Below are 16,850 nucleotides of genomic sequence, written 5' to 3' on the forward strand. Positions count from 1 at the left end.
TTTTGTTGTCTCTATGTGTTTTTTTCTTTCCTTGTCCTGTCTTTATATCCTATAAAATGTATGATGCCCCAAATGGAATCCGCTGCCTTTGTTCCAGAACATTAGAGATGTGACCTTAAAATTAAGCATAGAAATAGTGAAACAAGGTAAAACTAAAGTTAGAGAAGAAGTGTTCCAGACTATTACAGAACAATTCATATTCAATAGCACTGGACCCATGCTGACATATTAACAATAAAAAGGAATCATCTGTGGAAGCAAAGATGGTAAGTCACAGAGGGCATATATAAGTGCAGCCTCAGAGCTATAAAAGCCAGACTGACATTTATCACTCTGTGCATATTGGAGCTGTCATGTTGGTCCTCAGATGATCGTGTTACTACCTTCAAGACATTTTTTTAGATATGAAGCAAAGATTAGAGAGGGAATGAAAGAGAGAGAGAGGCTTGCTAATAAGCATGGGCTGAAAGCTGCATAAAGGAATTAGCATTTATATTATTTATTGTCCCTTTTTCATCAGCTGTACTCTCTTTCTATCTATTTCTTTTCCTTTCTCTTGGCTTTTTCTAACCTTGCACTGAGAAGATGTTTGTACATTAAACCTAGTTCTGCTTCAGAATGGATTAAAATCAGTTTGACTAAATACTATGTTCAGTGAACAGAAAAGTGTACAGCTTCACACATTATTATTTGTGCTAAAAGCTATTATGTAAATATATTGGCTTATATAAGCTTAAACAGGATGACACAGGAATGCAAAGATAGGGCATACACACAGATCTACTGAAATGATACTCTGTGAGCACATCTTCTAATAGAAAATTGCATATTCTCACTGAGAGGGCAGAAAAGAACCATATGTCTATTTTAGTGGTTATGTCCTGAAATGATGCACTTATTCCTTTTATAATATTTTGAAATAAATACATATGGGACCGGTCAGATGTCAACAGTGGCACTGAAAAGAGTATGAATTAGTCACACTGGCACACAGGGCCCTGGAACAATGAACACTGCTCTGGAAGACCCTTGAATGCAAGCCTATTTGCCTCTTAATCCAAATGAATAATTAATGATAATTATCATGCTGCAGTTATTATCTGTGATAATAATATATCCGTAAGGTGAATAAATTCAATCTGCTACTATGCAGAAATGACAACTCATAATATTCTTAAGAAATACAGATATAATTATCAGTATTAACGGTCAAGAAAAAATAAAAAAGAATTTTTTATATAAAGAATTACAACAGAAGGTCTAAAGTTTAGTGAGAATGAATTTGATTGCATTATGTTTATTCTTTAGCTTTTATTTCTATGGTACCCGTTTGCAATCTTTTGACATCTGATTTTCACAAGACCCATTTAGCAAATGCTGAAATACGCATTTTTTCTTTACAATCTATCCATAACTTTTCCATCAGCCTACTGCTCAAGAAGATCAGGCTCAGGATCTTACAAGCATCCATATGTAAACTGGTCTATTTGTGTAGTTCACTATGCTGACAATTTTTTCAGCTACAAAACTTTAAAGTATTAAAGCAAAAATCAATAAAACCAAATAAAATATTAAAAGGCCAAATACATGTTTGAAGCTTATACAAAAACAGCCATAACATTTATTTTTGAGAGCACTGTAGGTGAGCTGTCAGCTAGACAGAATAGCAGGCAATCATATTTAATCTTATCACCCTTATTGGGCTTGTTGTGACAAAAGAAAATAGTAGGGGGATGGGTGAATGGGAACAAGAAGGAACTACCTTTCAGTTCTTTTTGAAATTGTTTTAATATCTATTTATTTTGACTATTGAGTTTCTTGGTTGTATAAATTAAAGACTTCAGAGTGTACTTAAGTTGAATTAAATTAATGATTGAAACAAAGCTTTGAAATTCAAAGTTCATGGAGACCTTTAACTCACACCAGGAAGGCATGGTTTTTCCCTCCTTCTTTTCATCCCATGATTTGAGAACTGTTTTACTCCAGGGAATAGTAATGAGATGTAGAGTTTCTCACCTCTAGGTCATTGCTTCAAATCTGGTCCAGGTTGGTAGGAACCAAAATTCATTATCATCTACTTACGGTTCACTGGCCTATGTGAAATGGGTTGATGGTCTTGCAGTCTAGTTTTCAGTGGACAAATGTCCATACAATAAAAAACACTAATTAGCACTGGAATAGGGCTGAAAGTTGTATTACAAATACAATGTCCAGGGATTGTTGTGACAACCCCTCAAAACTCTGGCACCTTCTGGGACTATCTTCCAGAAGGAAGGTTTAATTCTTTCATGATTGCCACTATTATTCATCTATTTTTAATTATTATTATTATCTTTTTTTTTTTTTTTCTGAAAATGTGGGCAAAAGAAATTGCCTCTTTTTCACTCTCTTTTTCATGAGAAAACAACAGATTTCCTTCAAAGTGGATCCTGACAGGTGACAAGAATAATAACGTGTAAGAGTCAGTAAAAGGATGCATTATTAATCACCCTGGGTTTCATTTAGGCCGTCAGCTCAGTGGGTGAGCTCTGTAGAAGGAAGAGTGGAGATATTATCATTATTATTTACTTGTCCACCTAGGAGTCACGAACCAGGACATCATTGTATTAAGCAATGTGCAAACACAGAAGAGACAGGTAGACCATGCCCTAAAGAGCATACAATTTAACCATAAAACAAGAAACCATGTATACTTACAAGTAGATGGGCATAGATGGAGGAATACTGATAGGAAATATGTAAGCAATGAGATAGGAGGTAATCTTTGCAATAGCAATTCAAGTATAACACAAACAGTATTTATTAATGGTGGAGAAAACAGAGTTGCAATAACCTAGATAGAATGTGATGTAGGACTTGCTCTGTGCATGTACGTGTGAGTAAGAGGACACAGAAACAGTTATCTTGAAATCATCTTTGCCAAAAGTCTTAGAAATCTTACACAGTCTAGTACAGTCTGGATGGGATGGGTGTACAATATATATTTTTTTTTTTTTTTTTTTTTTTTTTAAATGGTCTTATATTTTATAATATGCCTGAGATACAGGAAGGAAGATGAAAATGTTAACCAGTGATCCAGAAAAGGTTAGTAGAGTATTTTTGTCAGAAGATAAAGGACTTGCTTAGCCCTCTTTAACTTGAGAAGTTACAAATCCACAAGCAAGTAGAAATTCACAAAGCAGACTTTCTTGTGCAATGAAAAAGATGGTTCGGTTTAGAGAAAGTAGGTCTTTGAGAATCCGCTGTTCATTTTCTTTTATGAGTAATATAAATAAAAAGGAAGAGAAGAGCCATTTTGTAACTCCTTCCTGCATGGGGAAGAAATTTGTGATGGATTACTGAAGGATTGGACAAAAGTATGAATAGAAAGGAAGGCTGGTAGAAGACAATGTGATGAAAAAGGAGCACACAATCTTGTGTAAAGAAAAGGAAAGGTATCTACATAAAAGATGGTGGATGTGTCAAAGAGGATGGGATCAAGAATTGCTAGCGGGTTTTAGATTTTCTGGCAAAGAACAGTTTCAGCAGAGAGCAGGGGGCACAAGGCTGTCCTGGAGGCTATATAGGCTGGAAATGGAGGGGGAGAATTACAGATTCTTTATTGTAAACAAGCTATTTGATGAATTTAAAATGAAATGGATAAGAGTTAAGGCTGTACTTGAAGAAGAAATAAAGGTCAAAAGTGAAATTTTCTGACTGAAGCATCTAAAGCATATTGTACTGTGAGAGGAAAGTCAAAATAGAGTGTGAGGTTAAGAGTAAGAGAGAGGCTGTGTGAAGCAACAAAGGATGTGTGGAGATGGAATAGAACAGGTTCACTGGGGCACATGGACAAGGTTTGGAGGAGAGAGCAAAGGAGAAATGTCAATATCTGTGACAGAAAATAGTGCAGGATTTGTAAAAGGAGAGGGAAAATAGAGATGCTTGCCAAGGTGAGGAAGGAAGGTCATGACTTGTGTTGCTGTTCTTTTTTGGAAGAATAGCAAAAATTTGGCAGAAACAGAAGTAAAGGCAGGAAAGGGGGAAGATTTGAGATATTAATTAAAAGTTGTAAAAAATCATCTGGGTTTGTTGGTCTGGGATTCAGTTAAGCTAGAGCTAGGTGCCTGGGAAGACATCAAAAATGAAAGGATGAATTTTCAGTGAAGAGATGTGAGGGATTCTATATAGTTCATGGAAAATAATGGATAATATGCATGTTCATGGTGAGCCAGGAAAAGAGAATGGTGTAATGGGGCTTGAACTGGAAGAGAGAAGCCAAAAGCTCCATGGTGGAGGAAAGTAACACAAAACAAGTAAAGAAGAAGGCATGCTGCTAAGCCTTTGGTAATTATTCAGTTTTACAGAGCAAAAGTAGCCATCTTACCTGGTGTTGACTGATGATGATACTGAACTGAGAAGAGGTGGATTTTGATTCCTTAAATTTCAAAATTCATTTGCTATATCCTGTGGGACAGACAGATCTTGCCCATTTCTTTCTCAGTTGTTATGAACTTACCTACTGTAGCACACATGCTACCTCAGTACCAGCACAAACAAATTCCTGGTCAATTCAATTGCTGCACTGTTGACAGTATCAGCCCCAAAGTACAATATAAAGTGCACTGCTTTATTACTTTGGATAGTCTGTATGACAGATTTCACAGCAAATTTTTCTTTCCTTTCTCTGGAATTATTAAAACTTCAATAGATGGTTATAAAACATAATATATAAGATCTATCAAGATAAAAGTTTTAGACTTGTTCATCTCTTTCTGAACAAGCATAATAGATTCAGCCTTAGCAACTATTTACACAGGTGTTTTTTTATTATTTTTTTTTATTATTTTTTATTTTTTCTTCATAGTAATCCTTTCCTGTTACACCTATTTCAGTGTTAACATATCCTCCAGGAAACTCCTGAAGATACATTATTACTTGAGACAGGATATTTATATATACATATATTATTTATTTATAGTTAAAAGTATGTTTCAGAATATTTGGGGTATGTTGTACACCTGATTTTTGTAACAAGAGCTAAGTCATTGCCAATGCAAATGATATAACAATGTTCTAGGAGTCAGTCTTCACATAATACCAAGTGAGGGGCAAACAATCAAGATTGATGCACCCACGGATGTAGTAGGCAGGTGTCAGTGGTTAATTTCAGTGATAAATTTCAGTGTACTAAAACTGAGTCAGGAGTCCTATAGAGAATCAGGGTGAGTTCATCTCACTAAGTTTCCTAGGCAACTTTTCTAGATGGTTTTCAGTGGAACGGTGTTTATCTGCTGTATAACTACTGTGTTTTATTCAAGATCACTGTTGTGACATCAAATGAACAATAAACCTGTATTTTTCATTGAAGTACCTAAGAAATATATAGTTTCTATAAGTGATCTTTTAAACTGATGTGTTTCAGTATATATGGCATTCTAACAGTCTTATGCCCTAGTAGTCTTCCAGTCCTAGTAAGTCTTTTACCTTTTTCCTACTGCTTCTGTGTTATTTATCGGTTCAGCGATAGACATTTAATAAGCAGTAGTGACATGTTCATAGGTAACTATAAGAAGGAATGTGATCTATGCAGGAGGAAGAATCAAATTAAAGCCCTCTGAAAGAAAAGCATCAATCTGAATTCAGGGGTGATGTGTTCAGCTAGGCTGCTGTTTGGCCAGTCAGTGCACACACAGGCCAGCCAGTCAGCAAAGCCGTCACCCCAGCCAGCTTGTCCAGCCCTGCAGTGCCTCCCTCCTGGACCAGAGCACAGGGAACAGCTGGAGATAGTGTTAGATGTCTGGGAGAGAGGGATGTGGTGAGGGTGCAGACTGCAAGCAGGGAGAGGGAACTGAAGTTCTCTAAGGAACTGAAAGAGTGAAATGGTCCACAAGGGTTATGGGAAAGAAGTAAGGATTGTCACCAGAAGGGCAGAATAGCTGCATTGCACATGGAACAGTCTGCCATATTATTTCCATCCTCTTCCTTTGAAGAACTTATTTAAACACATCCTCTTCAACTCTAGATTCCTAGATCACAGTGTGGTGAAGCACTTGAGCATGTGATTGACTTAAAAAATGAGTTATATGCATTTCTTAATTGACCAGAGGATCTAAACAGGTCTCAAGGTATGTTTAATGTTAAGCCTATGCGTATACACTCTGCTGATTTAGAGGCTGAGTTATGTGAAGGGCTTCACGACTCTGAACCAAGAAAAGTGCAAGGTAGCCATAGGTAGCAGGATATGAGATTCTAGCTGCTTACGCAGAAGCTGCCATTGGGATCACACTGTGATACAGGCATTGTGTGTTACTAATAGAAACAGTGCATAATAATAATAATAATTAAGATAGCTTTGGCATACTGCATAGGATGTTTGTGACCTGCCCACCCTTTCTGCAGTTTCTCCTCCTGGGTATTTGGGGTTATTTCAACAGACTGTTAACTCTATTAGGCTTAAGATAAATACAAAGACTGAAAGAGTTCTGGATCTTAAAGTATTCTGGCAAGGTTAGTAAGAATGCAAATATATAAATAAATACATTTTAGAATTACAGGCCAGTAACTTTTTGCAAGTACATTGTTAATTCTTATTGTTTTCATTAAATACTTGCACAATTTAACTAGCATATATTACTATGGTTAACACAAACTGCTGGAGCACACAGTGTACTGACCTGTGTTTTCTCATATAAGCAGATTAATCCACATGAATCCTCCCCTCATACAAAGTTATCATGACTCCTTTCCAGGAAGGTTTCTAATAGGCTGGCTCTTACACTTGGCAAGGGAGAAAGTCCTTTCATGAAATGAAAGAAACCATCAGAAATGCAGATCTGATACATATGATACTTGTCATCAAACTTCACGGATAGTAAGTAGGGAAGCATGGTTAAGTTTGCTTCTGATTCATCATTTGGCATGTTTACAGCAACATAGACTCATGTGAATAGATTCTATAGTCCCCTCAGTTATCTGGGGTACTAATGGGACAGAACAAGATGGGTTAAGCAAATTTGTGGACAGCACATATGTAAATAAGAACATAAGAAACCAAAACAGTGGAATGGGGAAAAGAGGAGAAAGTTTGGCAGCACCGTGGTCCATGCCATGCAGCAACACTCTCATTTCAGTGTGCTTGTGCCTGCAGAGAAATTGTCATGTAATCCACCCACAAACATTCAAAAATTCACTTCAATTTCCTTACAGTGGTAAAGAAAACATTTTCATAGGGAAATTATAAAAATGTGGTTACTCCAAAATGATTTAACACCATTTGCTGGTAATTATTGAGACAAAATCTTGATGTTAGCTGTTTCAAAGGTGCACTTCCGACAGTATCGTATTTACAGAAAATAACAGTTTTTAGTCAAGTACAAATTTATTTGTAGGATGATACTGCAAGTTTCTGATTGATGGAAATATCTATCCAATCTGAAGTATCAGTAATAGCCCTGAATCCATTGCCCTGTTTATTCCCAAGAAAAGACAAACTGCATCTTTCCCAGCAGACCTCAGTGTTTGTCCTCAATATATGAAATTCACCTGAGGGGATGGAATGATCAGGACCCTCCATCTAATTCTATCCTGCCTTCTGTTTCAAAAGAAACAACAGGTTAAAATATGAAAATATGTATTCCAATACACCTTTAAAGCTTTTACAGCAGTTTGTACGGGAATATACCACTTCTGTAGAGTTGTTTCTGAAACTCACAATGTCAAATTATTTATTTTAACAAAATTGGCTTTTTTATTTATGTCTTTAATCTAGGTGAAAGTAGGTGCTGGTGTGATCACAGTAGAGAATGAAAGCATTCTTTATGCATAGATATCCAGGATGTTAATCAGCCTAGCAAAGTTTTTCATCTAGAACCTGAGGAAACTACATGTTTCTTCAGATGAGAGATTGGTTGTCTTTGTGGCATGCCTGTCCTTAGCCTACACAGTGATGCCAGTGTTCACCACTCTACTATTGTGTAGAGACAGAAAACCAGGATTACTCTTACTGTCAATAATATTTGATCAGTAGCTTTGTAGTCTTCATTTTGAGAACTGTGATATTTACTGAGCATTGCATTGTATGTTGATATCTATACAGGTAGAACAGACAAATGATTGCCTGTCTGATATAGAATCACCTGTTCAAAATAAGATAGCAGAATAAACAGTTGATTTACATAATCTTTCTGAAGTTTGAAGTGATTTTCTCTTTGAAAAGAAGAATTTTATTTTATCACAAAGAGTTACGTATTAAAAGGTGAATTTGTTATGGCTATCAAGAGGATTGTGGATGGAATTGATTTTAATAATTTTGATTCATTCCAGACAGTAAGGCATACTGGGGCCCATTCATGTGATTTTCAGTTGTTACCTCTGACTATGGTGGTCCTTTAGCAGCCATAGTGATTCCACATCAACTGCCCTTTTCATTCTCCTACTGACATCCAGTTTCCTTCCCTAAAATGTTTAGCATCAGCTGAATATTTCTCTTGATTTTCAGATTGGTCTGTGCCCATCAAAATACAAGGGAGACAGGCAAGAGAACAGGGCCCAGAAAACTATCAGTAACTTCAAAAATATTCAGATAAATTCAACTGTCTTGTTTCACAGGACCCCATTCTTGGCTGTATCTACTGATCTGAGCTGTAACATTAAAAAACCAAATAGTCTTTGTTGTGATTACAGAACTCTGCATATGATGTTATATAAGCATTTTCAAGAGCAAATAAAACATGAATTATGTCTATCTGTAAACAGAAATATTTGGTACTGAAAATTTCAGAACAGTGTTTTGTGTTTGTGTTTATATCAGTGTTCATTAGTATATATTAGATAATGAACAATTCAAATAATCAGGAGTTAGATAAGTATCTAGCACCAGGAAATGCTGTACAACTATTTTTAAATTAATGTTGGTGTAGGAGTTAACAGTGCTTTTTCTTTCCCTGATACTTGTTCTGAAGGAATCAGACTGTAAATCTACAAAACTTTAAAAAGAGGGAAGGTCACACCTCCACTTCTACCACTCCAATTCCTTCCATGCTTTTAAGCACTTTACAAGCTTTACAAGACTTTTGGCTTACTGTTAAAAAAAAAAAAAAAAAAAAAAAAAAAAGTGTTTATTTTCATAGCTACAGATTGCTATTCCTTCCCCCCCCCCCCCCCCAAAAAAAAAAAAAGTAAAGAAAAAGCATTTTTGATCAGTTTTGTGATTTCCTTAATATGCTAGTTTGACTGTCTAGTTTAACTACTGTGATGCCTTCGTGACATTTTAACTTACAAATGAAAAAATTTTACATTCTGGGTCATCCACGAGTCTGTACAGTATTCCTTATAGACATGTTTCATGCAAGGCTCAGAACAAATCATCATCCATGATCCATTTGCATACTCAACATTTCATTTCTTCCAGCTAAATGCCACTTCTGTAGTCCCAGCAATTTTGCCGTTGAACATTTACTGCAGATACTAATCCCTTAGTGGGAGAAACTGTATACCTTGATAAAAAACATTTTCAAATGGAAGTTCTTTATTAAATTATAGCATAATAAAAATATATTTTGAATATAGAAGTTGTCAAGTAATATATTATTTAAAATTATTAGCAATTATCACAACTCAGGGATAGTTCAGTGTTATAAAAAGTCTCGGTAAATAATAAACAAAAAACTATTATCTTATATATTCTCAGAGCATGGTTCATTACACTTTACTAGTTTATAATTTAGGAGTATAGTCTTATGTAGGCTGCATCTATAGTCAGTGTATTGAATATTGAGTATTTCAATATCGAATATTGAAAGAGGGTGACGTGATCTTCCCTCAAGTAGGGAGATGTGGTGCTTGCAAGACAAGGAAATCAGGAAATTATAAAAATGTGCTAACGCCAACAGGAGACTGCAGAAACCTGACAAAGACGTGTTGTCAAAATAGAGTTTGGCTGGACAATGGGACTGGAGAAAGAAGCTCAGTGGAGGAAAAGTTTCAGTCCAGAGTGGTTTGGATAAAAACATAGTGTAGTAATGCCTGAATAATTAGGACTGGGGAGCTGGAATTATATCTGGAAAGAGAATGAGATTGAAAGAGTGTTGGATTACAGTTGTGAGTCAAGATAATACAGCGATGGCTGACTGAGCAACAAGGTGAGGGCTGAGAAGTCATAAGAAAGCAGCATGATACCTGGGCAGAGAGAGAAAAGGAGCAAGCATAACCTGTCCTAAGGGATGCAAGCATTTCCAACACTGAAAACTGAATCCTTCTTCTCTATTCCAGAACATATCTGTAAAACCATCCACAAAAATGGGCTCTGTGTACATTGACAGACAGATATAAATTCACTTTACAAGTGGCAGACAGATCAAGGAACCTTGTCTTTCCAGCTGATCAAAAAGAAAGCTGAAAGAACCTGAGGTCAGACAAATCCAAAGTACAGAACCATAGTCAAGGTACAGTTTTTAATCCTGAAAGTTAATAACCATTATAAATTAAAAAGAGATATGGCATTTTTTTCACTGGGGAAGAACAGAAATATCAACATTTTCCAAATGTAAAGAGAAAACAGCTCAAGGAAGTTTTATGCCCCCTGCTATGTAATGGTTGTAGTGTTTCCTCCTTCTCTTTTAATCTGTAATTACCCTGTCCAGACCCCCACTCTAGTCCATTTAGAAAAGAATGACTTCTTACATCATTATTCAATTACCTGAAGTTTTCAGTTGTACTGTTGATCCTGAGACCATTATATGCAAGAATTGTCAGAAAAAAAAAAGTCTACAATTTCATAAAATTGTATATATATAGTAGGCTGACACACACTTCCTAATTCATTAGTCACAAAATGATGTTATTGTCTAATTAACTTCATAGTGCTTTAAACTAAATTGATTTTTGTTAGCAATGTGGACGTACATTACACACTTATATTCCACAACATATGGAAAAATAAGTTGTTTAGGCTGAGTAGAAATGAACAACATTGATGAAAAAATCTGCACTTCGTCTATATTTCATTTTGCTTTCTTTGCAGTACAAAACAATGTGAAGTTATTTTTATATTGCACTTTATACTGTTCCCAATGAAGGAACCAAAATGAAAAGGCATGTTTCACCTATTATTTTCAGATCTAAATACTAGGAAGTATTTTATCTAACCTGGCTGATGTACACATATAAAGTATAAGATATTAAGTATAATGGCTGAAGTCTAGTCAGACATGTAGGTGGCTAAGAGACACCTACATTCCAGGTCTGATAAATCAAAGGGTTCCATACACTTAAATTTAATTTATAGAATATCCTAAAGGTACCTAAAGATCCATTTGCTTGCATAAACAGCTATTTTGTTAAAACAGTGTCAATATATAGGGACCATTTAACTGTTTTTGATTTACTACGAGAAACTGATTTAAATTGCACAGCAATTTCTACCCATAGAGTAAATAGAAGTTTTTATCGTTAAAACATTTGACATTCCCACCTGTGAAGGTGATGTCTCCAGGTACACAGCAAATGTAGACTTAAATATAATCTCCAGAAAATATGAGTCAAGTGCTCTGGATGTTGTGAACTTCCCCATTCAAATTATTGTAATAGGTAGCACTTCATGTTTCTTTCAGATTTTAAATATTCTGAGTTTTTCTGGAGTTAGCTCTCTGCCAAGGTATTATAGAATTAACAGCAGGTAAGTTTTACCTAGTTTAGTTTTTAAAAATGTTTCTAAAGTTTTAACATGGACATATTGAAAAGAGTCCAACAGAGGGCCACCAAGCTGATGAAGGGATTGGAGCACCTGTGAGGAGAAGCTGAGAGAGCTGGGACTGTTCAGCCTGGATAAGAGGCTCAGGGGAGATCTTATCAATGTTTATAAATACCTGAAGGGAGGGTGTATAGAGGACAGAGTCAGGTTCTTTGCGGTGGTACCCAGTGCCAGGTCAAGAGGTAGTGGGCACAAAGCAGAACACAAGAGGTTCCCTTTGAACATCAGGAAGCACTTTACTGTGCAACTGATGGAGCACTGGAATAAGTTGCCCAGAGAGGTTGTGGAGTCTTCCTCCTTGGACATCTTCAAAAGCCATCTAGACATGGTCCTGGCTAACCTGTTCTAGGCATTTCCCTGCTTGAGCAGGGGTGTTGTGCCAGGTGGCCTCCAAAGGTACCTTAACCATTCTGTGATTCTGATGATTTTTCTTCTAAATTCAACACTTTACAGAAATACTGCTAGATCAGATATAACATTCGTTTCCAAGAGGTAGATATAAGCCAGGTAAGAGATTTTTCTTACTCCCGTTCTATTCAAGTAGTTTCCTATGACTTATGTAGAGAATAAAGCTAAGTTCTTCTTTTTCTGACTGAAGCATACATGTATATTATAACCTATACAACAAGACTTGGTTTTAATAGGCTTCTCCTCTGGGTTCATAGCAATTCCCACCAATGTCAGCAGGAGTGATGTGAACATATGGTTAGAGAAGGCCTGAGAGAGGGCAGCTAGTCTCATGCCAAATGAACAAGATTTTGCACCACATTTCAAGTGTTTTGTGGATTGGGTGCTGCCAGAAATGCTGTAGTAATAGCTTTGTTTGCAGTATTTTGACGTTGTGTGGGAGACAGTCTGGAAACTCAGGCAAGCAACTTTGCATTGCTAAAGGGTTAAACTTTGGAGGCTGAGCACATTGCCAGGAGAAAAGTGAACTGAACTGAACTAATTTTCTCATCATGTGACATATTGCTTGAACACATGACTTTTCACTTATCCACAGGAATCAGGATGTCTCTTTCTGTTAAGGTCTATGGTCACTAGCAAAGGGGCAAGTGACTTTTTATCAAAATAAACTGTGAATCTCCAGATGTAGAGTTGAAGTTTGTGAAAAGTCCAGGAAGCCTCCTTATTTTATTTTCTGTTCTTGAAAGATGAATTACATCTAAAAGTTCTCCATGATTTTCAAATATGCACAATAAAATGTATATCTGTAGTGTTGGAGCCTTCTGTTTCTTAAACATAACAAGATTTCAGAAACACTTTGAATTTCCAGAGCGGGATATCTGGGACATTTACTGCCCCTGATATTGGCCCATTACTGCACTGGGGAAATTCAGGTAGCAAATCACTGAGATAAAAAGATTAAAATATTACTGTGAAAAAGGCACAAAAAATTGGTAAATGAAGAACATGTTTTAGGATTCCGACTTTTACCCATAGCTGTCAATTTGTGTCAACCTTAATAAAAATGTCAAAGTCTTTGTGGTTTACCCATCAGAGATCACCTCTTCAGATTTGAATACCGATCCTATATGGGATAATGTGGGGTTTATCCTCAAACTCCCTTGAAAAGTTTATTCAAAGTGATGGCTAATTCAATGAATGTCACACAGATAAATAAGAACCAAATCTTCCAGTTTACAGTGCAAGCCTCCACAAATTGAAATAAGTACTGTTTTCTTGAGGGACTGTGAAAGTAAGTCTCTATGCCAAATATTTGATCTGTTCTGTTCTCTTGCAAGATATATACTCTGCATAAAACACTCACTGAAATGGGGTCTGCTTGACCAGATGAATGCATTATACCACTGTGTGGAGAAAGGCTGGTCTAGAGGCAAATTATAGAGCATAATTTATTCCATATCCTTGCTGGAATAACTTGTGCTCCTGAGCCTCCTCAGAAGTGTAGTCAATAGGGAACTGTCTGGCTACATGAAGTTTCTTAATACATATTTCAGTAAATCAGAGATTCAAATACAAAATCTAGCATTCAGGGAGATCATCTGAATCTGTGGTGCTCCCTGGAGAACTGGAGGTCTATAAACCAATGAATGGATTACAATGAAATGTAAATCCAGTATTTTCAATTCTGGAAGAAATGACAATACTCCAATATTTTTCAAGGTGTATACACCTCCCTCAGTCAAACAGTAGCACTTCTTAGCATTTACCAAGACTGTAATGTACTTTAGGAGAAAATGTAAGTGCTAATCGTCATTAAAAATATAGCTTTTATATATGTTTAAGACTGTCTTCATTTTGGGAACTGTCTCAGTCATAAATGTGCTGAGCACTTGTATGTAGATATACATGTATATGTATTTTGATTTTTTATATGTTTATAGTGAGGAAGTTTTTAAAGATTCTTTCTAGACTCAGTGACATATGATAAGTAGAACCCAACAGGTAGAAAGAGTTTGTTTGGTCGTTAGTGGAGTCTATCAGGAAAATATGGCTGAGGGTCACAGAGCTGAAGACATCTGCAATTATTTCAAGTATCAAGACAGAAAAGAATGTTGTTGAGGTAAAGAATGGATATGGTTCAGTTGCAGTCAATGGTTGGGGAAGTGGTGCTTGATTCATGCAACACTTTTTTAAAGAATCTATTTATGGATACTTTAAAATGTTGTGTAATTTGAAATCTGGTGTTGTCCTGTTGCTGGCAAAATAAGGTTGAGTGAACTACATCAAATTGAAAGGGAGTCCTTCAGATAAACTGCTGAGATGCAGTAGTTGATCTTTCTCCCTGCATTTCTTCCCTGCTTTTTCAGTGCCAAAGTGGTATGATAGTTTCAGGTATTAGATTTGTACTTGTCAAATCAACCTTTTTACTTCAGACTTGTCTCATTCCTTCCAAAGACATTGTTCAGCTTTTCTTCTTGTCATTTCCAGACTCAGATGTATATGGAGCAGCAGCACAGAAGAGCCCCTCAACTGCCCTTCATCACCATATGAAAGAGGACAGAAAGTATGTGTCTACCTTACTGATCAGTGCAATGCACGGAGAGAAGGACTGGAGCTCAGTTTGCTGTGCTGTGTCACGGTTTTTGAATCACAGACCTACACTGTCTGGGGTTTCCTGGTGATGAAGTTCACACTGGCTGCAAGTCCTAGGCATACATCATGCAAACATAAGGGGAGAGCTGTTGTAGGACCTTACGCCCACATTACAAAAGGGTCTATATTACTTCATGCACTGCTTCATCTGTGGTTCCATCAGGAAAGAAACCAAGTTACACAAATCCATGGTACCCATCTGTGTTTACTGCATAACTGCAAACACACTTGTTACACTTCAAAGATCCCCAATCAATATGGTTTTGGAAGTTGTTTTATTATAGAGGATGTAATCATCATTATGAAGTGCATAACTGACACATGTATGTGATGAAAAGGTCAAAGATGAAATAATTTCACATTGCCATGGATGGCACTAAATTACAGGCCAAGATCTTTTCTCAGATACTCCAAAGCAACGCACAGGCTAGGATGTAGCCTTTAGCTATTGAACTTACTGTTTGTTTTGTTTGTTTGTTTGTTTTTGCTCGTGCGTTAGTTTTGTTTCATTTTAACACTGGAGGTAGTGAATTGAATTATGATATGGACTCTATAGTAATGGCTTTGGGTTGTGACATCGGGGCAAAACAAGTTTCACAAGAAAACAGAATTTAAAAGGTAGTGTGTTCAGTGCACTGGCTCTCTGCAGTTATGTATTCACCCTGGAATGCTCAGTACATAAAAGACATGAGTATAAAAATGTCAAAATCAGTTCCTTAATCTTGATGCAGTTTAAATATTACTTCTGGCTAAGTATTACTTCTGAACCAAACATATGACTTGAGCTTACAGACAAGAGTTTGTTCCTGAGCTGATTCATGTCAGTTTTATACTTGTAAACATCTTTTGATTTCAGTGGCGTTAATTCATATTTTCAATATCTCAATGAGTACAGAATATGGAGTAGAGTTTTAAAATGCCTGTTTCAGCACAGCCAGAAAACTCCCTTGGTACATGAAGGAAAATTGTTAATGTCAATATCAGAGGCAAAAAAATGAAACCAGTCAAGATACAGTATGTGTCTTCACTGAAACTAATACAGAAATGAAATACACAGCTCCTTGAGTGAGATCATCTTCTTGAAAGAGTCAGTATTGTCAGTACATGCAGACAGTTATTGCATTGCTGTTTCCACATAACACAGGGTGTATGAGATACATATTGCATCCAAGGGCCAAGACACTAAACTAGTTTTGCTAAGATCACTTTATGTTAAATCAAAGAAAAAGGTGAATTAGAAGAAGAAAATGCAAATGGTATATTTCCAATATTTTCTCTTGAAAATTTACTGAGGTTAAGAGAAAGGAAAAAATAAAAACTGGAAGGTTGATGGAAGGTTAAAATATTCACAGAACAAACTTGATTTATTCAAGCTTTTTGAAGTCCCAAGAAACATGTTTAATGGGAGCTGAAAGACCTTAAAAGAAACCTTATTGTGGTGCACAGCAAAGTAATGTGGAAAAAAAATCTCCATATTTCTTCAGCCTCTAGCTTAGCTCACACTGTGGGGAATCTTGCTGTGAAGAGATTAATCACTGCTGCTTAATAGTATCTCTGCTGGTTGCTACAGGATAGCACGTAGCTACATAATGCAGTAGATGCATTCTTCTTTTAGTATGGCACCTAGTGTACTGTTAATGTGACAAAGGGATTTCAAACTTACCATGGTGCAAAACTGACCAGCCAATGCTGGAAACATGTTGCTTGCCTCTTCAGGGGCCACAGATTCTGGGGGAAAAAAAAAAAAAAAAAAAAAAAAAAGTGAAATTGTTTCCTCTCCCTAGTTTTGTTTTATGGAGGAAATGAACTGCTTCCTACAAATCTAGCTTGGTACCAGGCTACTCACAGATTTAGGTCCCAAAGTTTTCCCTTTTTCTGAAGCCAGCCCTTAAACTGAGTCTTTAGTAGGGATTTTGACTTCACATCTTGATCTCACTTTTTATTTTCTGCCATTTATAGTAATTGATTTCCTAAGAGGCAGACTGGACATTTAATTTAATGCAATAATTACTGGTAATTGGTTACATGGCCTTCCCTGTCAGTTCTGCTTTGTTCCCCT

The 16,850-nt window shown here is 36.4% G+C and overlaps 1 long non-coding RNA gene across 2 annotated transcripts in view; it reads left to right on the forward strand.

Annotated features, from left to right (window-relative positions):
• The window catches only part of LOC116499407, a 61,692-nt gene extending 45,644 nt beyond the window's left edge, over positions 1 to 16,048 (forward strand). For both annotated transcript variants that reach the window (XR_004254234.1, XR_004254232.1), the window contains exon 4: positions 14,627 to 16,048. This is a non-coding gene — a long non-coding RNA (uncharacterized LOC116499407). The remainder of the gene's footprint in view (positions 1 to 14,626) is intronic.
• The last annotated feature ends 802 nt before the right edge of the window (positions 16,049 to 16,850 follow it).

This window comes from Aythya fuligula, chromosome 1 (assembly GCF_009819795.1).
Source record: "Aythya fuligula isolate bAytFul2 chromosome 1, bAytFul2.pri, whole genome shotgun sequence".
NCBI classification, from domain to species: Eukaryota; Metazoa; Chordata; class Aves; order Anseriformes; family Anatidae; genus Aythya; species Aythya fuligula.